The following is a 27,194-nucleotide window of genomic DNA, read 5'->3' on the forward strand; positions in this document are numbered from 1 at the left end:
GAACACAAGAGGATGGAATACAGCGTGTCTACTGTTACGGCTGCTGCGTCAGCCAGGAGAGAATAAACGTGCCCATGGTTCCTATGACTCCTCACGTCTTCTTCAGCCTCTTAGCTCAAGCCTTGCCTACCCGGGGTTCAGCAAGCAGAGGAGGCAATGTGAACAGCAACACAGTCGGCACTGTGAGCAGGATGAGAAGCAATACACTGGGGCTCTGCAGTCTGCCTACATGATCCCTACAGAGATGCTCCTGTCCCCAGGGTCCCTGCATCTCTGATGATTCTGTTGCCCAGAGACAAGGTGGTGTCTGATGAGCTATTGCTTATACTCTGCCACGGGCCCCACATCCATCGCATCCCTGGGCTTTTCCATTTTAGGGACCACCATGAAGACAGTTAGACTAACTGTCTGCTCTAAGGCCTCATGCAGGCTTGTTGCCTCATCCTGTCTTCCCACCAGTCCTCTTCAAGAGGTTGTGATTCTCACTGCCCCTCTTTCCACTTCATTCTACCTGGAGGAATTCCATCATCTTGAAGGTATTCTATCAGAATGATCACAACTGGAAATCACAATGCAGTCCTCATGGTTCAGGCATACAAAAATGGACAGCCATTGAGAGCTGGACTATAAAGAAAGCTGAGTGCCGAAGAACTGATGCTTTTGAACTGTGGTGTTGGAGAAGACTCTTGAGAGTCCCTTGGACTGCAAGCAGATCCAACCAGTCCATCCTAAAGGAGATCAGTCCTGGGTGTTCATTGAAGGACTGATGCTGAAGCTGAAGCTCCAGTACTTTGGTCACCTGATGCAAAGGGCTGACTCATTGGAAAAGACCCTGATGCTGGGAAAGATTGAGGGAAGGAGGAGAAGGGGACGACAGAGGATGAGATGGCTGGATGGCATCACCAACTCAACGGACATGGGTTTTGGTGGACTCCAGGAGTTGGTGATGGACAGGGAGGCCTGGTGTGCTACAATCCATGGAGTTACAAAGAGTCAAACATGACTTAGCGACTGAACTGAACTGAAATGATTGAGGGTCTGGTCCCAGACATGTCCCTGCCCCCACTAAACACATGAAATTTCTCTGAACTGTATCAGACTCAAGGACACCATGACCTGTTTTCAAAACAAAATCTGCTAGCTGCTGCTAGCTGCACCCTTGCAGTTTCAAATTTCTCCCATTCTGAAGTTACAGAATCATTTTGAACCCCAACCAGTCTTCACCTTAGAAGAACCTTACTCCTTACTGGCTACAATCCCAATTCTTGACAATTTATGTATACTTGAAGTTTTTTGCCTCTATAAGCATCTCCCATTTCATCATTTGGCAGAACATAATTCAAGTGCTTCTTGAATCTGTGTTTCTCAGACTACAGTCCTAACAACCTCAAATAAACAACCAGAACTCCTTTCTTGGAATTCTTGGTTAATTCTTGGTTAACAAGAGCAGTCTCCTTGAAGGGACTGGTTTTGAAGAAACTAAATCTGTGTGTCGTTTTTTTGTGGTCATCCTATTCTTGTTCTGCTTTTCTTTTGAGGCAAAAATCACAAAACCCACTGTCTGCTTGAAGGGTAATGAAGGCAGGGAAAAGGGAACCTATGTAGGAGACATTTAAGAGCATCTGCTAGGGAAGGAGATGCAGACATAAAGAACAGACTTCTGATCACAGTAGGGAGAGGGTGGGATGACTCGAGCATTGAAACATATACAGTACCATGCATAAAACAGAGAGCCAGGGGGAATTTGCTGTATGATGCAGGGAACCCAAAGCCACAGGTGCGATGGGGAGGGAGGTGGAGAGGCATGTGTATGCCTGTGGCTCATTCATGTTGACGTATGGCAGAAACCGCCGCAATGTTGTAAAGCAATTATCCTCCAATTAAAAATAAATTTTAAATTGAAAAATAAAAGCATCTGCTAAGGTTATAAAACAATTGTGCCACCGCCTAACTAGAAAAGGAAAAGAATACATGGAAGAGAAGGCCAGAAGGTAGGAAGGAGGACAGATGACCTTATCAGCAATTTTCTGATAGTCAAAGAACGTGACTCCCACTGCCTTTTTTAGAGGCTGGTATCCAAACAAACGCACCTCCCACATTCATGGTCCTGCTGCTCAATGTGTAAGTCAATCTAGGTCTCATATTTTCAAGTTTGAAATTAACAACAATCGCCATGAGTTATTCAATCTTCTGATTAAATGGACAAATAAATACAAATTGGTAGCAGAGGAAAATAATACCATTATACTGCCCTTCAACATCTTATGTGGTTCTGATGGAAAGCTGAGTTTTGCTGGTGCTGTTGTTAACAAGTCTTCTATTCTGGGGATATCCCTACAGGAAAGAGAATCCGTGGACTACATATTCTGCCCCACCCAGGCTGACTGGATCATACGGGCCCCAGTCACTGCTGTTTTCAAAGCCCTCCAAGTGATCCTAACAGCGGCAACTGAGAACCACCACTCTCACCTCATTCTCCCACTCACACAAGTAGGTTTCATCTGTCCAAGGTGCATCATCAGAAGCTAAAAAGCAACTGTTTATCTCTAGATCTAACATCCAACCATGTTGCTTCAAATATCATTTCATTCCTTGATTTTTAATGGCTAATTGTCCATTGTATATATTAATATACACCATATCTTCTTTATCCATTAATCTGCCAATGCACATCTAAGATCCAGGGATCATCGCACTAAGTAAGTCAGATAAAGACAAATATCCTATGATACCACGTATATGCGGAATCTAAAACAATGAGACAAATGAATCTTAGAAAACGGAAATAGACTCACAGACTCAAAACACAAATTTATGTTCACCAAAGGGAAAAGGTGGGGAGTGGGGAAACTTGGAGGTTGGGATTCACAGATGCACACCACTAGCTCATAAAACAGATAAACAACAAGGATCTACGCCCAGCACAGGAAACTGTACTCAATACTCCATATAACAGATCCCATCTTCCACACCCTGCAGTCAGAAAGTAAACAAATACACACCAAAAATGTCTTAAGAGTGTCAAAAAGCATTTTATTTGAGTGTTGAAGAGACCACATCAGAAGAGGCCCCAGTTTCATTCAGATGCCTGTCTCACTTCAAACGCGAGCACATTCATTCCTATTTCCCCAAAGCATGACTTCATGAGCCCCCAACCCTACCCCAGCACATGTCTGATAAATGTTAAACAGCACCTTGATGGGATGGCATTCCATCCCAGAATGACATTTAAAGGTGCTGCAGTTTAATCGCTGTGGATCACCATCGATGGCGGCAGGACGCCCATGGGAAGGTGGACTCGGAGGCCCGCCATCCATCTCCTGGGATGCTGCGGCCGCTTGCCTCCCCACTTCCCCACCAGCGTGTGGGGCTGACGGACGGGGCGGCTGCACTTTCAAAGTGCCCCGAGTCCCCTCCCCTGCTCTGCATGGCTACTGAGCTGAGCCGTGTTGTGACAGTCTGCCTGCTCGTCCCTGTTCAGATTAATGAATACAGCTTTAGCTGTTAATTCAAAGCTAGTCAAGCTTGTAGCCAACAATTAGAGACCAATTTTCATATTCAGCGGAAGTGTATAGGTGGTAGGGTGTTGGGGAGGAGTGCAACTGGGTGTGATCTTTTGCAGCTGGGGCTGAGCTAGGAGAAGAAGGAAGGGGAAGGGAACCTGAAGACAGCGCTGGAAGGTCTCCTTGGGTCTGGCTACAGTAAAATGCTTCAAACCTCAATATCTGTGCAAGTTCCAACCATGTGACCCGGGTGGGCTCTGAGCTTCCTGCCCTGTGGCTAGACCACAATCCATCAAAAATAACAAGAACATGGCAGGCCCTGTGCACTCCTGCCTTCCAGGAGAGTCAGCCCCTGAGCTACTATTTGAAGGAGCTTTAGAATCACAACCCCAAATCTCCCACTTCTATTGTCTTTTCTCCACAACGAGAAATGAAATGTTTACTTGTACACAGAATTATGCAAGCAACCTTATCTGCCCCCTTCCAGGATCATCCAGGGCAATGAAAACCGAATTCTTAATTCCCAACTAACCCTGAAATATCCTCTCTGATAAAACGAGGGCAACAAATGCCCTGTTCTACCTGGAAAAGCTGTCTGTGGACCCCAAGTTCTAAATTCTGTCAGGATGCACGGTTATTAGAATTTGTATTTGCAGAAAGGAGAAAGCAGTCTCAGTTAGAGCATCTCTGCCCCAGGTTCCTGATGTTAGAGGCAGTTCAGAGGAATGCATGCTTGTCCAAGCTATGCTGCACATTTGCCCTGGAAATAGATGTCTCTCCCAAGTTATTTTGTATGATTTTATTCTTAAAGCTTGTGGCCTGGAGTTGAGTGCTTTCAGTTGCCCTCAAAGCAGCTGGCGGTGGTTTTGGTAATGTTGATAAAGTCTTGGTAGCTTCCTTATTGAATTTCTGTTAGTTCTGCCTTCCTGTTTAGCAGTTGTCTTTGGCATCAGAATGGCTCAGCTGTGCAAGGAAGGATGGAGGGATGGGATTGCTGTCCCCTTTGGGCAGTGCACTGTGGGGACCACGTGGAGATGGGAGCAGTCATCCATTGCTAACATCTCCACCCTCAGGTGAAACACAGGCAGAGGGTGGGGGGCAGAACATGCGATAACCATTTTCCCAGATCCCTATTCTTTCTGCTCAAATGTTTGAAGTCTCGGTGTGCCGTTTTTAAAGGGCATCTATTATCTTGTCTGTAAACCAGTGACGGAAAAGGCCTAACTTACAGAACTGATGCAATAAGTCAATACGACAAATGGAAAGCATTTAGTACAGTGTCCAGTGTATAGGTGAGCTTCTCTGGTGGCTCAGACTGTAAATAATCTGCCTGCAATGCAGGAGACAGTAAGAGACGCGGGTTTGATCGCTATGTCAGGAAGATCCCCAGGAGGAGGAAATGGCCACCCACTCAGTATTCTTGCCTGGAGGATCCCATGGACAGAAGAGCCTGGTGGACTATAGTCTCTGGGGTTGCAAAGAGTCAGAGGAAACTGAGCAACTAACACTAACACGTAGGTAGAACTTAAGAAATGATAAAGATACAGAAAATATATCAATAATGGCTCCTATCTTCCTGGAAGTTTGTATCTAACTAGGAACACATGTAAAAAAACAATGAAAAAAATAGATAAATGGTTCTAGATTGAGTCGGGACTAGCTATGCTGGAAGAAATAGTTATTCTAATAGAGAATAATCAGGAATGAGGGGTGTGGCATGAATAGAGTGGTCAGGGATAACAAGGAAGAACCAATTTGTCTCCATGTTGAATCTGCTTCTTAACTTTAACCTTTGTATTCTCTTGCTTCTTCCACAAGTCAGTCACTAAAGGGATGTTGCCTGTAGCTTAAAGTGTGCCTAATGGCTTATCTCCAGGAACCCTGCCTCCCATGTCTGAGCTTAGCTAAACAAAATACCTTTGTTTAGCTCACAGGAAACATCCTGACCAGGATCACCTGTGAGTGGCTGCAGGGGAGAAGAAATTAACACATCCTCTCCACAGTCAGGCAAGAGCCAAGAAATATTTACAACAACTTTATCAAATCTCATTCTTATCTCTGTGAAAGAAAACAGCATCCAAACCCAAGCAAGACGGTTCTTTGGGACAGTAGTCCCCCAGTTCCTCAATCTTCTGGATATAGTCACCATCCTGGGGCCCAGCACCTCACCCCGGGTTGGTTGGCCTGCTGTGTGGTGAGTGGTACGAACTTGGACTTGGTAACAAAAGGAAGCCACTCTGAGGAGGTAACATTGAAGCTGAGACAGAGGAAGAAGCCGAAGAGCTGGGTGAGAGGCGTTCAAACACAGGGAATAGAAACTGCAAAGGAGAACGGTGGAAACGTGGAGATGCAAGGGAGAGAACAGAGCAAAGGCAGGTAGGCGATTCTGATATGTGCCAAGTTCTTGTCATTCAAAGCAGTTGAATCTTTGAATCTGAGCATCACCTGGGAGCTTGTTGGAAATGCAGATACAGTCTCATCTACCGCTCCAGACTATTAACTCAGAATCTACATTTTAACAAGATCCCTGGGCAACCCTGGGCACTTCTGAGATAAAGAAGCTCTGGTTTAGGAAGCCACTGGGAAGTTTCAGAGGCACAACTGTGTGACCTGCTTCCTATTTTAATGGTGAAGATGAACTAGGGGGGAGTGTTTTTACTGCCTCTTATTACTACTTTTGGAGCCGTCTGCCTGGTTCACTGTTCCTTCTCCTTCCCAGGCTCGGTCTGGCTGGAATCTGGTCGTTTTCCACCTGGTGTCCAGCCCAGCAGCTCCTGCCCTGCTTTCTGCTTACTCACCATTCAGTGTGGCTGCCCGCCTGCCTGGTGTCTTCCAGAGTTCCGTCCCCTGTCCCTCTATTCCCCAGATCCCAGCCCCGCCCCCCTGCCTTACATCTCAATGAAACCCTCTGAGACTGGAGCCAGCCCTGCTTGGACTCTGCACTCCATATCTTCAGCTGACTCTCTTCCAGACTCCTTCTGCCCTGGAGCTGCTTTCATGCCACATCCTTCTATTTCCACTCCATGCCCCTCCCACACCACAGGACCTAGGGACCAAGTGAAAACAGAACATTCCAGGGGTCTATAATTAGATTCCAAAGATGAGAAAAGAGTTCATCAGCAAATGCCAAACTTCTTCACACTAAAAAAAAAGAAAACTTTTTAATCGATTGTTGGGGGGGAGCTGCTAATGAACTAACCACTTTTAATTCAATATTTGACAGTAATTGCAACAGAATTACATTTAACAAGACAAGAACCTCTATGGGCTTTTAGCAGTCAAACGAGGTAACAGAACGGTTCCTGCTAAGGAACTGAAATAGAATCAAAGGAGCCTTTGGGGCCTATTGCTGTGTCTGAGTGACAAAACTATCAACAGGAACCTCCAAAGACATGCTTTACTGGTTGTCTAGAATAAGAAATACCAGCGCAATATCCCTCTGCTTAGCAGAGACGGGTCTAAACACTAGGGCGGTGGAGCACATAGGTTGGTGAGGACGGTTGGAGAGCTCACTAGGCGGAAACTGTCAAGGAGGCTGGAAGAAAAGTTTAAAAAGAAATCGGCGCTTGATGAAATCTAATGGAAGTTTTGCAGAGATGCTCCAGCGGGTTACACAATCCCTCCCCGTCACGTGGCAGCGGTGAAGAATCTTTTTCTTCCTCCGAGCTGTGCTCTGACCGGTGGGAGCAGTTCTCACCACGGCTCAGCATCCTTCTCCCTGAATGATGTTGTCAAGCAGCCCTTCTACTTGCAGAGTTCAACCAGAGCCGTGAAATGAGAGCGGCGTTAAAAGAGGAGTGTTTCCGAGGGAGGCAGAGGAGGGATGGTGAGAACATCCTGAGGGTTTAATCAGGTCACGCTGCAATCCATCCCTGGGAGATCTGGGCTAGGCAGCTGGGAGTGCCACAGAGGCATGGCTCCAGAATTGTTTTCATTAGGCACTTTCTTGAAACCCTCTGAAGACGCTCACCTTTCCCACCTCAAATGGCTATGTCATCACCTTTATTTCTGGCTTTAATGGATTTTTCTGAGCTTTTAGCTTTGAAGCCATATAGAAAGAACAGCCTTACCTGAGAACCATAGCTGTTACCCAGATCAAATGTCACCGTCCTCAGGGACAGCTTTAACTGCAGAATGATGTTCAAATTTGGGGGCTTTAAAGCCCAGCAAATAGATTCTATATATTTTTGATGGTCTCTGAAAGAAGTTTCAGAAAGAAGACCCTTATTTTCTCTCAATTTAACACTATATCTGTTATAAAACAAATAAGGGAAGTCATGCCATTTTATATAGGATTTTGAGGGGGGGATTAATGTGAAAAGAAAGAAAAGTAGCTAAAAAAATCTTCACATTGCTATATAAGGAAAAAGAACCTTTGGATACAAAGTTCATATTTGACAGGTAATGTGACAATAAAAGAGGGGAGAAACATGAATTAAAATGCAATGAAAAGTTCATACTCTTCGTGCACAGTAAAATAAGTGAATGTCCTTAAATTGATCCGCTCTCCAGCTGGGAGAAGGGCTTCAATGACTGATGGACGTGTGATGGTTTTTCTTTTAGATATATGTTGAACCATAATGAGATTAATTGGAGTCATTTTTTAAAATATATAAATGCGGTTGTAATTTACTCTGCTTTGCATGCAGTAGGAAATTAAAAGTGCTGTCAAGATTAATTCAATGGCTCAGTGGTAAAGAATCTGCCTGCAATGCAGGAGATGCAAAAGACTCTGGTTTGATCCCTGGGTGGGAAAGATCACTTGGAGGAGGCAATAGGAACCCGCTTCATATCCTCGCCTGAAAAAGCCCATTAGAGGAGCCTGGTGGGCTACAGTCCAAAAGGTCACAAAGAATGACCGGATACGACTGAGTGACTGAACACACACACAAGCAATAGACAAATGGCAGAGAATGAGGGATTCTACATATGTAGTATGCAGAAAAAATGCTCTAGATATTAGAATCCATTTAGTAAAGATACAGATAGTGTCAGACCTAGGAGCACTGGGGGAAGAGCCAGGAAGGGGTCAGGACAGCAACAAATCTCCAGGCGAGTTCTCAAGTTCCATCAATAAAACCCTGTCCTGCACCAGTAAGAGAGAAGCTGAAGATACGTTAAAAGATAGAATCAATTTACATAGCTAAATGGAATTTTCCAATAATCTACTCCATGAAATCACGTGGGAGGCTTCTGAGAAAAGAGACCCTAGCACTGATTCCCTTGACACTCACTGAATCAGAATCTCAGAGTGGACCCCAGGGTATTCTTAGAGTTCAGAGCAACTACTTTTTTCCCAAGGTGAATCAACATGCTTTTAGCCCAACGGCTGAGGATGAGGCCCCCATGTTAGTGCCAAAACACTGGAGGGGACACAATGTTCATAGTGAAAGCTTAGCGGTGAATGGTGGATGGTACTGCCAGATTCCTGGTCTCTGAAGGAGGAGATTTAACTCCGGGACCAAAGACAGTCTCAGTCTCTCGGAGCTTGGTGTAGGTTTTACTTAAAGTGAAAGTGACAGAAAAAGCTTCCAACATAAACATCAGAAAGGGGCAGGAAAGTACCTGCCTCACTAGTTGAAGCAGGGCTTTACATAATTTTCAACCGGCTACTGAGAACAGATAAAAGGTTGTAAGAGTTCCACCAGACCCTTTCCCAATGCATTCATCCTGAGATAACTTCGGCACAAGATTAGCCAGGGAGAACCAGTTCCAGGCAATGTCTATGGGCTAGATATACTATTGCTGTGTAATCAGGGGTACACCTCTGCAGAAACAGGTTCCCAGGTGAAACTTGTTACAAGTTCACTCATCTCACATGCTAGTAAAGTAATGCTCAAAATTCTCCAAGCCAGGCTTCAGCAATACGTGAACCGTGAACTCCCTGATGTTCAAGCTGGTTTTAGAAAAGGCAGAGGAACAAGAGATCAAATTGCCAACATCCGCTGGATCATGGAAAAAGCAAGAGAGTTCCAGAAAACATCTATTTCTGCTTTATTGACTATGCCAAAGCCTTTGACTGTGTGGATCACAACAAACTGTGGAAAATTCTGAAAGAGATGGGAATACCAGACCACCTAACCTGCCTCTTGAGAAATCTGTATGCAGGTCAGGAAGCAACAGTTAGAAGTGGACATGGAACAACAGACTGGTTCCAAATAGGAAAAGGAGTACGTCAAGGCTGTATATTGTCACCCTGCTTATTTAACTTCTGTGTGGAGTACATCATGAGAAATGCTGGACTGGAAGAAACACAAGCTGGAATCAAGATTGCCGGGAGAAATATCAATAACCTCAGATATGCAGATGACACCACCCTTATGGCAGAAAGTGAAGAGGAGCTAAAAAGCCTCTTGATGAAAGTGAAAGAGGAGAGTGAAAATGTTGGCTTAAAGCTCAACATTCAGAAAACAAAGATCATGGCATCCGGTCCCATCACTTCATGGGAAATAGATGGGAAAACAGTGAAAACAGTGTCAGACTTTATTTTGGGGGGCTCCAAAATCACTGCAGATGGTGACTGCAGCCATGAAATTAAAAGACGCTTACTCCTTGGAAGGAAAGTTATGACCAACCTAGATAGTATATTCAAAAGCAGAGATATTACTTTGCCAACTAAGATCTGTCTAGTCAAGACTATGGTTTGTCCTGTGGTCATGTATGGATGTGAGAGTTGGACTGTGAAGAAGGCTGAGCGCTGAAGAATTGATGCTTTTGAACTGTGGTGTTGGAGAAGACTCTTGCGAGTCCCTTGGACTGCAAGGAAATCCAACCAGTCCATTCTGAAGGAGATCAGCCCTGGGATTGCTTTGGAAGGAATGATGCTAAAGCTGAAGCTTCAGTACTTTGGCCACCTCATGAGAAGAGTTGACTCATTGGAAAAGACTCTGATCCTGGGAGGGATTGGGGGCAGGAGGAGAAGGGGATGACCGAGGATGAGATGGCTGGATGGCATCACGGACTCGATGAACATGAGTCTGAGTGAACTCCGGGAGATGGTGATGGACAGGGAGGCCTGGCGTGCTGAGATTCATGGGGTCGCAAAGAGTCGGACTCGACTGAGCGACTGAACGGAACTGAACTGAACATAGAGTCTAAGAAAAACATTTCCATGAGCAAGACATTTTGCTGTGTCATCATAGTTCCAGACCTAAAGAAAGCCCAGTCATCAGGCAAGATACATTGTTACACAAGGCTTAAGGAAAGTATGTGTTCACCTCCTCTTCAAAGGGTGGTAAACTCTAACTCTCTGGATAATTGTAATAATGTCTGTCACAACTGACCCCACCCTGAATGAGAAACTTAGCAAGCATATGTGCCTAGTAGCTCTGAGGCTGGAGGTGAGATTCCTGGACCCTAACATGGTCCTGATACCTGATAAGCGATCACAAAACACTGATTGAACTAATTAGGGAACGGAGGCAACCTCCAAATCATTGTCTTTTTTCAGGTAAAGTTGAAGACTTAGGAGCACTACATCCAGCGGTATTGCAAAGGAGATCAGGGTGGAGAACACGTCATACCCAGGTTTTGTAATGTCTCAGAGCAATTGGACCTAGGCCTCCTGCCCACCCTTACCTCTGAGACTTTTGTATCTGTCCAACTTCCCTGGTGGTTCAGATGGTAAAGCGTCTTCCTACAATGTGGGAGACCCAGGTTCAATCCCTAGGTCAGGAAGACCCTCTGGAGAAGGAAATGGCAACCCACTCCAGTATTCTTGCCTGGAAAATCCCATGAACAGAGAACCTGGTGAGCTACACGACTGAGCGACTAAAGTTTGTGCTTCTTACAGTAACTGGCTTACAGGAGGTATACGATAAATAATATTCCCTTAGCAAATCAATGCATGCCTTTTTAGGTCATTAGGAGAATTCAAACTCATCAGTTAAGAGGAAAAAACAATTTAGCAGGATTTTTTTGAATTTATTTTCAAAACAGATACTAAAAGAAACCTATGGCTATAAGCTCTATGAATGTCATATTAATTCACATGATTTGGAGATAAATCTATTTTAAGTCCCTTAAATGGCTTAACCTTTTTAGCAATTCTTTTTTAAAAACATTATTTTATATAAATATAGTTGATTTACAATGTTGTTAATTTCTTTTGTATATCAGTTCTTTATTAAATCAATAGCAATAAAGATGCAGAAAAGCTTAAGGAGTTTTCCCATCACACCCAACATGATTCACCTATTTTTGGTGATTTGACAGCCAGTCAGAGTGACACCTATAATCACATCTCAGGATTTCTGGCAGCCTTCATGGCCAATGGCGCCTCCCTGGCCATGTGGCAGAGTTCTGAGTAATGGAATGTGAGAAGTGCTCTGACCAACTTGTACGTGATCATCTTAAAAATAAAGTTGACTGTCCTTGCCTTGCTCTATTTTCCCTTTCCATCAGGCTAGATGTGGACTTGCTAGTGACCCAGACGTGGAAAACCATCACCTTAAAGGATGACGGGGCCAGAGATGGAAAAGAACCTGGGTTCTTGAATGACAGCCACTAGCAGAGCTGTTGCCATAAGTCTGAACTGATCACCTTTGGACGGTTATGTGAAAAAAATAAATCAATAAACTGCCTTGTTTGACTCCCTGTTTTTGTGACTTCTTTGTTTCAATTTAAGCTCATGCCTAAATATCAATATTATACGTTTTTATTCTTTTATTCCTATTTCATTCTTTTAAATATTGTATTTTTTATTCTAAGTTTCCATAATTTAATTTTTTTCCAGTAGGCAAAACAGCTAATATTTCACCTTCAAGAAGTATACCAGTTGCAAGTTTTCTCTCAAGGGGATGGTTATGAATTAAAGCAATATTTTACTTTGTTATCCTACACAGATGACAACCACCAATAGAAAATGTTCTCAGGACATCAGTGCCAGATAGTAATAATAATAAATAATGTGAGACTACAAAGCTAAAGATATTATGATATACAGTATGTTTTGACCTGGACATATTATCTGAAGATGCACTTTGGAGTATTTTAAACACATTCTCAGTGACAAGAAACAATATTTGTGAGTCTATTTCTGGGCATGGGCACCGAGTTAATTAGCAAGCTCCTAACTTACTGTGCATGCAAATTTCAAAGTTCAAGAAGCGGCAATTTGCCTAGCTAAACCTTATTCAGCTTTTATTGTTTTGTCAGATCTGCTTACTTAAATGCATAAATTAAGTACTATGTCTTGTGTCACTTAAAAATATGGCAGGATTCCTTGGGAGAAGTGAAAATTAAAATGTCAGAAAGAAAAAAGCCTGGGCGTCTCACCCCAGAGGTGTGCCATGGGATGAAAGGTTGCTGTGGAGACGTGTTGGCTGCCACACCAAATCTGGCAGCAAAATCTGGTGCCTCTCCTAACCCAGCCCAGCCCACCTCACCGGACACCCTCACACACCCACTCTCAGCACAAGGGAAGTCTCGACGGTACATCCTGGGCACTGAGAACATATGAGCTTCAGAAAACAGTTCATCTTGGGAGACACATGTACACCCATGGCTGATTCATGTCAATGTATGGCAAAAACCACTACAATATTGTAAAGTAATTAGTCTCCAATTAAAATAAATTAATTATTTTTTAAAAAAGCAAAGCAAAAAAAAAAAATGTCATTCACTTCTTTTCCATGTGTTTCATTTAATGTTACAGACCCAAAAGCTGACCCAAGATTCTCAGGATTATTTTTGTTGTTCCACATAAAGCAGTCCTCTTCATTACTTTTGCCTCATTATTTATTCCTGTATTATTTGAGACTGTTCAATGGTTTCCAACATGGATTTTAAATGAGTTGAGTATCCTGGAAGGTGATGAAGGGCTCCTCTGATGTTTGCCATCTCAAAGTGACACAAAGGTGTGTTCAGCTGCATGCCCACACACACAGAGACATTTGTTCTTGGTTAGACTCCACAGAGAATAGACACTAAGAATTTCTTTGCTTTAGGCTGGAGTTATTTTGATTCAGCATGGCAAAATGGGTTACCTTGTACAAGCTGGTTAGAAGTTCAAGCAATCAGAAACTTGGTTCTGATCAAGTTCTTATTAATGAAATATGAGACAGGGTAATTTATTACTAAATGCAGCTTACTTCTGGTATATAAATGTTCAAAATAATGGACCTAATAGATGGTGGAAAATTCATTTCCTTGTTGCCTAAAAATTAAGATAAATCTATCATTTTTTCCTGGAGATTTTAAGATCCTAAATTATTCCAAAATGATTTAAACAATGTCTTGATCATACAATCAAACTACCAAATAGGATAATTATGGAAAATTCAGCTTGTTTTCAATCTCTACTTAATTTTGCCAGTAGAATAAATGATGCCATCTGATCATCAGCTGTCTAGGGAGAACTCTCTCCTCTTTCCCAAACATCTGCTATGCAGAAAAATAATAAAAATAGAACTTATGCCCATTGTAGCCTCCTGACTGTGTGTGTGTGTGGACTATGTTTCACTCAGTCGTGTCCAACTCTTTGTGACCCCACGAACTGTAGCCTGCCAGGCTTCTCTGTCCATGGGATTCTCCAGGCAAGAATACTAGAGTGGATTGCCATTCCCTTATCCAGAGGAACTTCCTAGCCCAGGGATCGAACCCTGTTCTCCTGCCTCAAAGGCAGATTCTTTTACTGTGTGAGCTACTGGGAAGTCTCAGGTGGCCTCCTGCACATTTTTCTATATCCTACATATATATATGGATATACATAAATGTATGTGTATGTATGTATATGTGTGTGGCATCTGTTAGTCACTCAGTTGTATCCGACTCTTTGCAACCCTATGGACTGTAGCCCACCAGGCTCCTCTGTCGTTGGAATTCTCCAGGCAGGAATACTGAAGTGTGTAGACATTTCCTTCTCCAGGGGATCTTCCTGAACCATAAATCAAACCTGAGTCTCTGCATTGAGGACAGATTCCTGGTCTGAGCCACGAGGAAAGCCCCATATATGTATGTGCATGTACATATTATATAGTTTATTGGACACACATATATCAGATGTATATATATCCTCATTACTTTTGATTCAACTCTCCCTTATTCCTGACTTAATTTTTTTAAATTTGGAAGATATTCTTGAATGGCTTGTTCTCCCCCATTCACATTTCTACAGGAGTTTAAAAGAACACTGAAGTGAGCACTTGCGGCATCATATTTTATTCTCATCGTGGTCCTCTTCACTAAGCTCAGCCCCCTGAAAAGACCCCATCTCTGGGTCTCACATTGAGTGTTTACTTTTCATCATTTCCAAGTGTTTCTCTTTGATAGCACTCCTGTCAAATTTATGAATAAGCCTGGAAATTTTCAAGATAAGCTGAAATTGGTCTTATTTTTTGGCTTCTAACTCAAATGCCCTCTCCCTCTTCAAGAAAGAAGCTACTGATTTTAGAATCCCCTGCAGTATGTTTCTTTGCCCTGACTCTAGCGTAAATCACACTTGGTTTCACAGATTTGATAAAGCCTGTGAGCTTGTAATGTACCTGCCAGAACTAGCCAAGAGTTACTTCCTGGGGAATGAAGCCAGTGGGCAGCCCTTCTAGCCACATAAATATGACCCTATTAAGCAGAAGTCAGTTGGCCTGTCTAACTGTGGGGATTTGCCCAAATGACTCCACAAAGTAGCATGATCAAAGTGATAAAAGAAATTTTCTAAAATAACAGGGGAAAAAGAAAAAAAAAAAAACAGCAGAGTGTTCTGTGTTGGTTTTTGTCGTCTGCCCTTCAAACTCTGCTTGGGCTCAACAGCAAGAAGGATTTCCTACCAATACGTGACCTGTTTCTATATAAAAACATGAGCTTATCCACTAATACAGACCATCTCTCATACCGCAGACCCCAGATCACAGCACAAGCTGCTGCTTTGAAAAGGGAAGAAAGCACAGAGGCTGGTACAGGTTTTGGCAGTGATGGCAAGAGGAGCAGAGAGTTATAAAAATTCACATATGAAGTTGACACATTTCCTGCCTTTACAACTTTAAAATCCTCAGTCCTGTTTGATGCTGCGGGTGAGGACCAAAGACGATGGTGGAGAAGAATTATAGTCACATTGACATAGAATTTACCCTTGAATGAGAAGGATGCGTATAATAGAATTGATACAGATTTATTGTCACAAGAACTGCCTTGCTCAGTTGGCTCTTATTTGAGTCTATCAAAGACCATCTGCTAACATGGAAATATGTTGTCTGAATATTCACTCATTATTTAATTCTCTCAGCATAGACTGAGCATCTATCTACTAGGCACACACTGTATACATTTGCTTCTGATATTTCTGACACAGAAAATATGCGCACAGCATTTGGGGGAGGAGAGAGTGTAGGCAAGCTTTTAAAATCTAAAGGACAGAAAAAAAAATCTTGAGTTTTTTGCCTAATGTAATTGTCCACCATTCTAGTTTATTCCCAAAGAAAGGGGTTCATAGTTCAGTATATACATGAGTTCTATAAGTCTTTATTTGGTAAAAGTCTGAGAATAAAGACTCTAAGCTTTAAGTGTTAACTTAAGCCATTAAAGTTAGACAAACAAACTCGAAGAAATGATCATAATAACATTGTTTTTATCACCTACGTTTGTCTTTAATAAAATACATTAAAAAACAATAGGTAGTTGAAAAATCTGAAAATCCTCAAAAATCAAATAGTCCAACGTTATCATTTTATTGATGGACAGGCTTAGACCCACGTTAGATGGAGTTTTCTAATGTTCACAAACAGCTGCTGTGGGATGCAGCAATGGCTAATCCCATAAAGAGGAAAGATTGTACCCACCACCACGTCACCATCTGTAATAAGACTTGTACTGAGACTCATGCCTGTGCTATGGGTCTCTCTGTTCAATTGCCAGGGGGAAAGTGGATCTGTGATTACGATAGATTTTTTTATCTCAAGCCTGAAAGGGTTTTCCTATCAGGGAGAACTTACTTTCAAGTTTCTCTCTCAACATGGCCTTGACAAATTAATGGATGAGACTAAGATTAAAAAAAAAAAAAACTTGCTTTCAAGCTTCTCTCTCAACTTAGTCTTGACAAATTAATGGATGAGACTAAGATTAAAATATCTCAAATTAGATGCTAGATTCTGAAAATTGTTTTCACTATATAATTAGAATAAAAATAACAATTGGGAATCCGCCAGTTTCCAGAGCTTCTCAGGTTTGCACAAAAGTGGGAATCAGTGTCTCCTGGTCTTTTTATTAGAGACAAAACACCCTGAAGAAGCATTGCCAGCCTTGGATAGATGGTAACAGACTGCATTTCATCATGTGCTGGGCCGCTGCAAAGGATTCAATAATCTCATCACTGTGAGGGGACATAGCAAAAAAAAAAAAAAAAATTAAGCAGGCATTAGTGAATGGAAGGCCATTCGTCCAATCCTCAGTAAAGCTGACAGATGGGACTCTGTCACTTGACAGCCAGTTTTGTATCGAGTGGTTTGACACAGGAAAAGTCCATTCTCCAAAGCTGTCATTTAAGGTGCGTCTGGTCTGGCAGAACCTCATAGGCAACATCCCCTCCATAAAAGGGACCCCTCTGTGGATAATACAAACCTGCTTCAGATGAAAATAGCCATGTCAATCTGGACAAAGAAAAAACATACGTGATGATATAACAGTTTTTGTTTGTTTGTTTGTTTGTTTTCTGGTAACTCATGCCCAGTTTTAAAAAAAGAATGCATGAAGCTGCACGCAAAATGCAGAGTGAAAGACTTCCAGGGAGAGGATTTTAGTTTAGTCCTGTGAGAATCACACCAGCAGCAGCATCCTTAGGAAACTTTTGGAGAAGCCCCCTTTTCCCAGGAGCACTATTTAAATCGGATCAGCACAGCCCAGATGCCTCATTTGATGTCTATGCTAGAGCCCATTCCAAACGTTAACATCTGCAGTTCCATGTGATTTTGTTGTTGTTCAGTCATTAAGTCGTGTCCGACTCTTTGCAACCCCATGGACTGCAGCATGCCAGGTTCCTCTGTCCTCCACTGTCTCCCAGATTTGCTCAAATTCATGTCAATTGAGTTGGTGATGCTATCTCACCATCTCATCCTCTGCAGCCCTCTTCTCCATTTGCCTTCAATCTTTCCCAGCATCAGGGTCTTTTCCAACCAGTAGGCTCTTCTCATCAGGTGGCCAAAGTACTAGAGCTTCAGCTTCAGCATCAGTCCTTCCAGTGAATGTTCAGAGTTGATTTCCTTTTGGACTGACTGGTTTGATCTCCTTGCAGTCCAAGGGACTCTCAAGGGTCTTCTCCAGCACCAAAGTTGGAAAGAATCAGTTCTTCAGTACTCAGCCTTCTTTATGGGCCAACTCTCACATTCATAGGGTAAAACAATTCTGACTCCATATTAAATCTGTTTCTTTTACTTTAACCTTTGTATTCCATCATTTAAGGATGTTGCCTATAGCCTAAAATGTACAGGGTAGCCCACTCCTCAAGACTCCAACCATGAAGGGTATAACACTTTCCCATTCATACAGAGATAAAAAGTTGCAGAACGGAAAACATTTGTCCTCTTGGGAGTTTACAGGGACATTGTGACCTGACCTAGTGGACATCTGAAAGAATAAATGATTCTGACACCAAGATGCTTGCAACAATTCACCACCCCTTTCTCTCACATTGCCTTTTTATTTTAGCTTGACACGTGGCATCTTAGTTCCTTGACCAGGGATCGAACCTGCGCCCCCTACAATGGAAGCACAAAGTCTTAACTACCGGACCACCAGGAAAGTCCTTCTCACATTGCCTTTAAAAGCGGTCAGCTGACACCCTTCAGGGAGCTTGGAGTTTTGGAGGGACAGGAGCTGTCTGTCTCCTTTCATGGTCCTGCAATAAACCTTTCTCTCTATTCTGAACTCTGACAGTTTGGTATTGCTTGGCCTCATTGTGCATAGGGCATAGGAACTTGCATTAACGTGGTGCCAGAAAAGTCAGCTGCCTTCCACTAAATAACTGGTAAATGTAGAAAAAAAATTCCTTCTTAAAAATCAATATACAAAATCAACCAGAACACACCTAGTGAGATATCTCGTATTTGGAGACATCTGAGAGTGTGCCAGAAAATTCTAAAATGGTCAGTTAGAGCTACCATTTTCAGACTTTGGGGTTCTCTGGATTTACAGGAGTGTAAGAGATTACAGAAATATTTCTTTTTCTTTTTCTGGGAATGATCATTATGCCTACATTTTTGTTGCATTTTTACAAACAGTTTTTACACTTATCCCCTTATTTAATCTTCACAACATCACAGACTGTCAATTTTAAAGAAGAAACTAAGGCTCAGAAAATTTAAGTGGCTTGCCTGCATCACACAGCTTGGAAATGAGACATAGTTGAACCAACATGCAGTGGACTTTTGTTTGGCTCACAGCATTTATCGTTCCTTGGTGAGGAAGAACACACTGTTGCGAGTTCCTTGGTAGAAGGTGTGATCCCATTTCCCCATCTTTGTGCAACACAGTGACATTTTCTATGAGTCAATGTGCCATAAATAGCAATGTCCATTGCAAAGCTTATAAGAATTCCTTACTTGGTTGGCCATCATCTCTGATTAGTGCCATCTTCCTCCTGACTCTACCTCCGGTCAAAGGGTCAAAGTCCTATCTTTTGGATTGTTCCGGTAAATGTCTGCTGCAAAAGACAGGAAGCAGAAGTGGGTTGAGCTCCATCTCCCAGTTCTCTGGGATTAGCATGCAAGCCCTTGACACAGGCTTAGGAATCGGAAGCTCCTCCTATGGCTGCTAAAGGAATGAAAGGCAAAGGGGAACATGGCCGTGTACTGAAATATGGTGATCTCATCATCCAGCACAGCAGTGGTGAGTGTTAGGCGGGGTGCCTCTAACCACAGAGATACAACCACCTAGCTCCTCGGTGCCTAGGTTTCCTTGTGGAAGCTACACAGTAGCCCTTCTATAGTTTATTTTTTGCTAAGTTAGGGTCGCTTCCTATTGTTTGCAGTTAAAAACCTTTAATAACACCCAGTTGTCCAACTTTAATACCAGTGATTTTCCAGCACTCTTGATCTTTTATAATGTTTAATGTTTGGAGAAGATTCTTGAGAGTCCCTTGGACTGCAAGGAGATCCAACCAGTCCATTCTGAAGGAGACCAACCCTGGGATTTCTTTGGAAGGAATGATGTTAAAGCTGAAACTCCAGTACTTTGGCCACCTCATGGAAAGAGTTGACTCATTGGAAAAGACTCTGATGCTGGGAGGGATTGGGGGCAGGAGGAGAATGGGACAACAGAGGATGAGATGGCTGGATGGCATCACTGACTCGATGGATGCGAGTCTGAGTGAACTCCAGGAGTCGGTGATGGACAGGGAGGCCTGGCGTGCTGCGATTCATGGGGTCGCCAAGAGTCAGACACGACTGAGCGACTGAACTGAACTCAACTGAAATACCAGTACATCCTATCTTGAAAATCATAAAAACTACAGTGTCTTATACTCTAATCTGAAGTGTGTTAAGTTTTTTGTTTTTTACCATAACATAATATGGCATTAATCCAAGAATAGGCTATAAGGACCAGTTATCATTATCATTTTTTTAAATGAAATTGTCCAAAACCACCCCAGCATACAGAAGTGCTTCCTCCCTAGAATTCAAAATGCTTAACCTATATAGCATCACTTGGCCAACAACCACCTATTGTCTTATAACTATTCTTGTGTTAGCGTTATACCTTAAATATATCCTTAAATTTGGCTCTTAAATTTTTCATCTATATTTTCCAGTTTTCCTAATTAGAATTATGGAAACTGGAAGAAGGCAGGGACTGAATACTAAATTGTTTGGTATTTCCTACCTGCTACATTATATTATAGAGATCAAGAGATTGTGCTAATAAAAAGTATCTGTTGTTATTATTGTTCAGACCCTCAATAATATATAACTCTTTGCAACCACATGGATTGCAGCATGCCAGGATTCCCTGTCCTTCACTATATCTGGAGTTTGTTCAAACTCATGCCCATTGAGTTGACGATGCCATCCAACCATCCCACCCTCTGTTGCCCCCTTCTCCTCCTGCCCTCAATCTTTCCCAGCATCAGGGTCTTTTCCAGAGAGCCAGCCCTTCCCATCAGGTGGCCAAAGTATTGGAGCTTCAGTTTTAGCATCAGTCCTTCCAATGAATACTCAGGGTTGATTTCCATAAGGAGTGAAGATTCCTAAACGTGTCTACTCTTCTGTAAATTGAATGTAAAAAAATATTTCTTCTAATTTGAGACTAATCAACTCTTTTATGTTTATTTATATACCTTGCTGCTCTGCTTCCATATTTTCCTCTCCGCTAGCACAGTGACTTTTATTATACACAGTAGAGGAGTAATAAATATTTGAAAATCAACGACTGATTGGTTTAGAAAAGATCTCTGACATCAGGGACTACCCAAGATGATTGAGGCTGTAATTGACATGAAATGACCAAAGATGAGTATAGGAAAACGATGGCAATAATTATAGCTTGGATGGCAATTCTTATAATAGAATTTTGCAAAATACGAACACAGACACACAAGTATTTATACACTTGAAACACTTAATGTTGTCACATTTTATATAGAGAGATCCCCTTCCCCCTCATCTACCTGTCCTTACCTAAAAGAAGAAATCTTGTGCGAAAAGTTGTTGGGAATTGTCGTTTTTGCCGTAGATGCCATCTTTTCTCGTCACGGGGATATCTAACCAAACAAGTCTCTGGTGAATGCAGACAGTGGAAGATAGGCAGAAAGGCTAGTAGGGGATTGGTGATGGTACATGCATATTTTAAAAACATTTCTTTCAACCGCCAGTCCCCTTGTCTAATCAGGGCACCTCTATTCTGACGGAGCAAATATCAAGTCAAGATGAACTATAAATGCAGCATTATAATATATGGCATGTCGAATGAAGATATGGCAAAGGCTGACACTGATGATGATTAAACCATTTGGGAACTGGTCTGGAGATGTGAAGATGGAATCCGCAATCACCAGCCCTCCTCTTCTCTTTGTATAGTTCCTGCTAATACACGCCAGCTTTGTAATTGCCTACTGAAAGATAGGTGGGGAGTTCATTAACCACAGTAATTACGAGAACAATTGATGCTAAATCATCATCAAAAATGTTAAAAAAACACTCCTTGAAAACCAAAATAATGTAAAACAGGCCTTAGCAGAGACACAACATCTGTTCTCTAGGGCAGAATAAAAGAGAATATCACAAGACAACCAAAAAGATGAGAGAGGAAAAATATTTCCTTTGTCGTTCCCGACCGAATGACAGGTGCAAGTCTATTATGTGAAGAAAATGGTGTGTATTAGAGACGTTGACCTCACAGATGAAGAGGATCAGCGGCAGCTGCAGGCTCCTCAAGGCTTCACTTGTCACCTAGTAGCCCAATTTGTCAGTGCTCAGAGGGAAGCCGTCTCCCGCTTCCTCCTCTCTGAAAGGTGAGTCAGACGGGGAAGCGCAATATTCCAAAAGTTTTTCCAGATGAGTTTTAAATGTCGTGTCCATTTTTGTATAACTCCACCAGATGCTCCAAAACCAAAGACCACAAGATGACTGCGAACTAATGACTCGACGGCGCCTGAGAGAGAAGTTTAATTGGGAAATTAAGAAGAAAAAATGATCACAAAAGATCTTTTAAAACATCATTTTAGCAAGTGCATATCAGCATCAGGAGCTAAATTTGACTGAAGGATTTCTTTTGAACCTAAGAGATTTAGGGCTATCATTATTTCACGATTATGAAATAATTCCTTGTGATTAGGCAGTGTCAACTAAGGATTTTTTTTTTTTTTTGCAAAAGCCATTCATACCTAAATGCATATAATTACCTTTTTCCCTGCAGGAATAGAATTTTTAAAGGGGAGCTGATTCAGATAATGTTTTAAGATCTCTTTAAAGCGGAAATGCTTCTTTGGAAATGTTCCACATATTTGGTATCAGAAGTTTCCTGTGTTCCAGCTGCACTAATCAGAGACTTGCGCACGGAGGCTGGGATACAAGGTGAAGGGAGAGAAACATTAATGACCCAGGCTGTGATATCATTTGTGAGAACGTCTTTCCACTGATCTGACTTCCATTGAAGTTCAGCTTTCCATTCTGTCTTTGAAGTCCAGATCAAGCAGTGCCACGGACACGTCTTTTGTGTTACACACTCATGCTTTTCCTAAATTGCTGTGGACTACCTGTGAAAGGAGGCATCCACCCCGACGCTAGCGGTGGGCATCCCTTCAAACTAGTTTCTCATTTGACATAAAACCTACTGTGGCAACTTTGGTGACTCTTTAGTAGCTTTGGACAAGGCCACATCATAAGGGGAAAATGTTGCCTCAGAAATGCTCAACAATGACTAGAATATTCATTTCCCCCCCCCCACTCCCGCCAGTTCTCCTTTCTTTCCCCAACTCATGATCTGCTTTGAAATCGAGCAATAGACATGCCCAAGATTCATAGATTCTGCTAAGCTATATGTATGATTCTAATACAGCAGGTCATTAAAAAATTTCTTGCGGCCATTATGTTATTACTGTTCCTTTTACTACAGGAAAAAGGAATTGGCCAGTCTTTGGAAAACCAAACTGTTAGTTGCTGGCCATGTCCTGCCATCTTTGCTGGCCGCATTTCTCTCTATTTCAACATCCAGCTGATGCCTAGACCCCTCTTGCAGCCTGCTGTGCCTCTCTACTGATTTCAGTAAATAATTTTTGATGTAGAGCGGATTCCCAAATCCCATAGATGGGAGCTTCTGAAAAATACCATTGTCTAGGCATCAATCTTTTCAAGAGATTTCTTCAGGGGATTTTCATCTCCAAAGAAAATTTAAGAACCACTGGAATCTTGCTACTGAAAACATAGGGCCCAGACCCAAACCCTAACTTGAGAGCTTGTTAGAAATGCAGAATATCAACTCCTCACAGACCTACTGAATCTGAATCTTCATTTTCACGAGAAGTACTACTCCAGAGCAAAGGGGCTTATTAACTTGGTTACGTGCAAGACTTCAAAGCAGCCTGTAATCAGAATATTATGTTTGTGTTCTTGTATTTTTTTGGAGGGGGAGAGTGTCCAATGGTTTGCAAAATATTCTTCAAAGGTTTTATGACCCAAACAAAATGAAACAACAACAATAGAACCAATGCTAGAGCCTAAACCAGAAACTTATAAACTTAAACACTGATAGGAGACGGCCAAAGGAAGTGGGAGTGAAGTGGATGAAGAACTGTCAAATAATATGTAAAATATTTCACACAAAAATGCCATACTCTTTCTTTTTTATTTTTATTTTCTTTTAATTATGGAAGTGCAATGACAATTACAGAAGCCTTGGAAAATACTGAACAAGGTTACATACACTATTATTTTTTAAGAAGATAAATTAAGATTTTTAGTTGGAGTTTCAATATCAAACTCTCAAAGATTAATAGAATGAAAGAAATGTTTCTACCTTATCTTCTGTCCCTGAATATGTTCCTGGGTCTCCTAGCTCCAGTCTAAGGGAACTTGAAGAGGATTTGTATCCCACTGTTAGGTAAACATTGTATAAATCTTAATTACATTGAGTTGATTTACAGTGCTTTTCAGGTCTGCTGTAGCTACACTCTTTCTAATTTTTTTTTTAAATGCACTGCCCTTTCTCTCTGTCTTTGATTTTACCGCTTTTGGAAGAAGGATGCATGCAAGACAATCAATATCTGAGGGGAAAATGCACCTCTATGGTGATACATGGCAAGTGACACCACCATGGAAGCATCAGGACATGATAAGGCTGTGCAGACCAGGAAGATACACCCTGGCATGCAACTGCTCCCGCCAACTGCTGACCTGGAGAAAGGCCCACTGTCTTTGGGTCTCCTGCCTTTTAAAGAACTCCAGATTTTTATGGGAGACAAAATCATTCAACGTTGCATCAATGTTTCTAAGATTTAGTAGGTTAAATGAAACTCATAAGCATATGTGGATGGTTAGCATCCATTGGTAGAGACCCCTCTCTCCTCTCCTATTTCCAAGAAAACATGTTTCCAGTGTATCTTTCAGCTGCGACCCTATCTTCACATTTTCAGAATGAGAAGCCAGACAGCTGATGTGTCCTGACCAGGGTCATGGTGAATTAATCTTGGTTAATTCATTTAGTTAGCTTCTGAGTAGCAGTGAGAATTTGGGCAGGGAAGCCTACAATGATTTAAGCTTTTCGAGAAAGAAAAGATTGAATACCGGGAAATGAGTGATGAAAAGAGTGAAACAGTGACTATCTGGGGAAACTGCTTCTAGTTCTCAGGTTGTTGCCAGCTTTCAGAATCACAAAACTGAAAGAAACTGTGGTCATACCAGGCATCCGGGACATGCGGTCTAGGACCCCTGAGAATACCAAAATGCACAGTGTGTGAGTTCCTTATGTAAAATGGTGCCTTCCAGTGGACCTTTCCTATTCCAAATGCGGATCCCATGGATGCAGGACCCCTTGGCAACTGTCAAGGGTCAGCAACATATCACTCCCTGCAGCCATCACCGGGAAACGTCCAGAGGCATTTTCTGAATCCTACCTGCCAGTCCCCTGCTACCTGAGGAGCAATGGATGTTTTCTGCCTCTGTCTCATTTCTAAAACTGTTTCATAGCGCCTCCTTTGCAAAATCTAACCTAAAACCCTATAGGTAAGAGGTTCTGGAGAAATGGAGTGCACTGGCTTTCAATGCCCGCCATGCAAAGCAGAACTCAGAAGAACAGAGACAGTGCTCAGCTGACGACTATAATCGGGTCCAGCTAACTAATCAGATATTTAATCCATACTGATGTCTAACTTGTTACAAATCATCGTAACAGGTCTTGAGTTAAAACTCTAAGTTCATATTCATAGGAGTATTAATAAATCTACTGTCAAGAACAAGCTTTATTCTGCTGGATGGATAGTTCAGGAAGCAAAAAAAAAGTTTTTCTACTCACTTTTTATCTAGAGAGTAAAGAAAATTTAATGAGTCAATTAAGAAATAGATGGCAAAAATAAATTTGTCTATAGGAAAAAAAACGAAGCATGCGTAACTACTCCAATCTTAATTTTTCCCTCATTACTAAGCTGCACCTTATGGACAATGTGTATTTTATGTCAAGGGAATAAATAAAAAAACATAGCTGCATGCAAATGTCAAGGAGATACAAATAAGAGCACAGGTGTAGTAAATACAAATCAAGCTCAAGACAGTCAAACCACAGAAGCAGAATTTGTATTTCTTAATGAGTTTTCCTTTTCTTTATAACTTGTATCCCTTACATAAGTAGAACCCGTTTGCGTGCTAAGTCCCTTCAGTGTCCAACTCTTCGCGACCCTATGGACTGTGGCCCTCCAGGCTCCTCTGTCCATGGAATTCTCCAGGCAAGAACATGAGTAGGTAGCCATTCCTTTCTCCAGGGAATCTTCTCCATTCCTTTCTCCAGGGAATCTTCTCCACCCAGGGAATGAACCCATGTCTCCTGCAGCTCCTGCATTGCAGAAGGATTCTTTACCACTGAGCTACTGGGGAAGCCCAGATAATTAGAACAATTTTGCTTTATTGCATTCCTAAACAAAAGTGAAAAAAAAACAGTTTACATGGATTGATTGATTGGTTTAAATGGACATATTACTAACTTGCCAAAGAGATGTTCAACCTGATTGTATTAAAAGGCACCAAAAATGATAGAGAGAAGGAGGGTGAAGATTGACATCTTTTTAAGGTCGCCATTACTGAAAAGATATCTGAACTCTGAGTCAAAGTTTTTTTCCCAATTCTGGGACCAATTCATTTTGTGTTAGGAACTGCAAGTTCCTCTCAGGTAAAATGGGCACTAACCACAGCTTGGTTATGGAATTATTGTAAAAACTGCCTGTATAATGAAGAGATAACAGGAATAGAGACATTCATAAGAGTCCCATTGGGCAGAAGAAGCCAGTAGTGAAATAAAGGAAATCAATGCTGTCACAGATGTGCATCTTGTCTCACGTCAAATAAGAGCTTCGCTGAACTGTTTGGGAGAAGGCAAGCCAGAGACTGCTTCAGAAAGGCAATGTGCTACATAAACGACCTCTTGGATTTCTGGCAGGTTTGGCCCTTTCCTACTGAACAAGGAGACGAAGAGTGATAAAGGGTTATCTGGCCTAATGTCAAGCAGATACAAGATAGTTGAGCCACCGAATAATAACAGCTAGCATTTTCTGCTGCTTACAAAGTTCCAGGCATTAGTCCAATCATGTATTAATTCATTTAAACGGCCCAGCAACCTCCTGTAGAAGAGTCTGTTTTTATTTATTTGTTTATTGAAGTACAGTCGACATAGAATGTTGTGTTACTTTCACTTGCACAGCAAAGTGATGCAGACATATATATACACATATATGTATTCGGATATATCTATATGATCCTAGACACAGATGTATTCTTTTTCAGATTCTTTTTCTTTATAGGGCTTTGCTGGTAGCTCAGCTGGTAAAGAATCCACCTGCAATGCAGGAGACCTGGGTTTGATCCCTGGGTGGGGGGAAGATCCCCTGGAGGTGGGTTTGGCAACCCACGCCAGGATTCTTCTCTGGAGAATCCTCATGGAGAGAGGAGCCTGGTGGGCTCCAGTCACAAAGAGTCAGACATACCTGAGCAACTTTCACGTTCACTTTTCCCCGAGAGGTTATCACGGGATACTGAGTATAGCTCCCTGTGCTACACAGTCGGGCCT

Source organism: Ovis aries, chromosome 10 (genome assembly GCF_016772045.2).
Source record: "Ovis aries strain OAR_USU_Benz2616 breed Rambouillet chromosome 10, ARS-UI_Ramb_v3.0, whole genome shotgun sequence".
Lineage (NCBI taxonomy): Eukaryota > Metazoa > Chordata > Mammalia > Artiodactyla > Bovidae > Ovis > Ovis aries.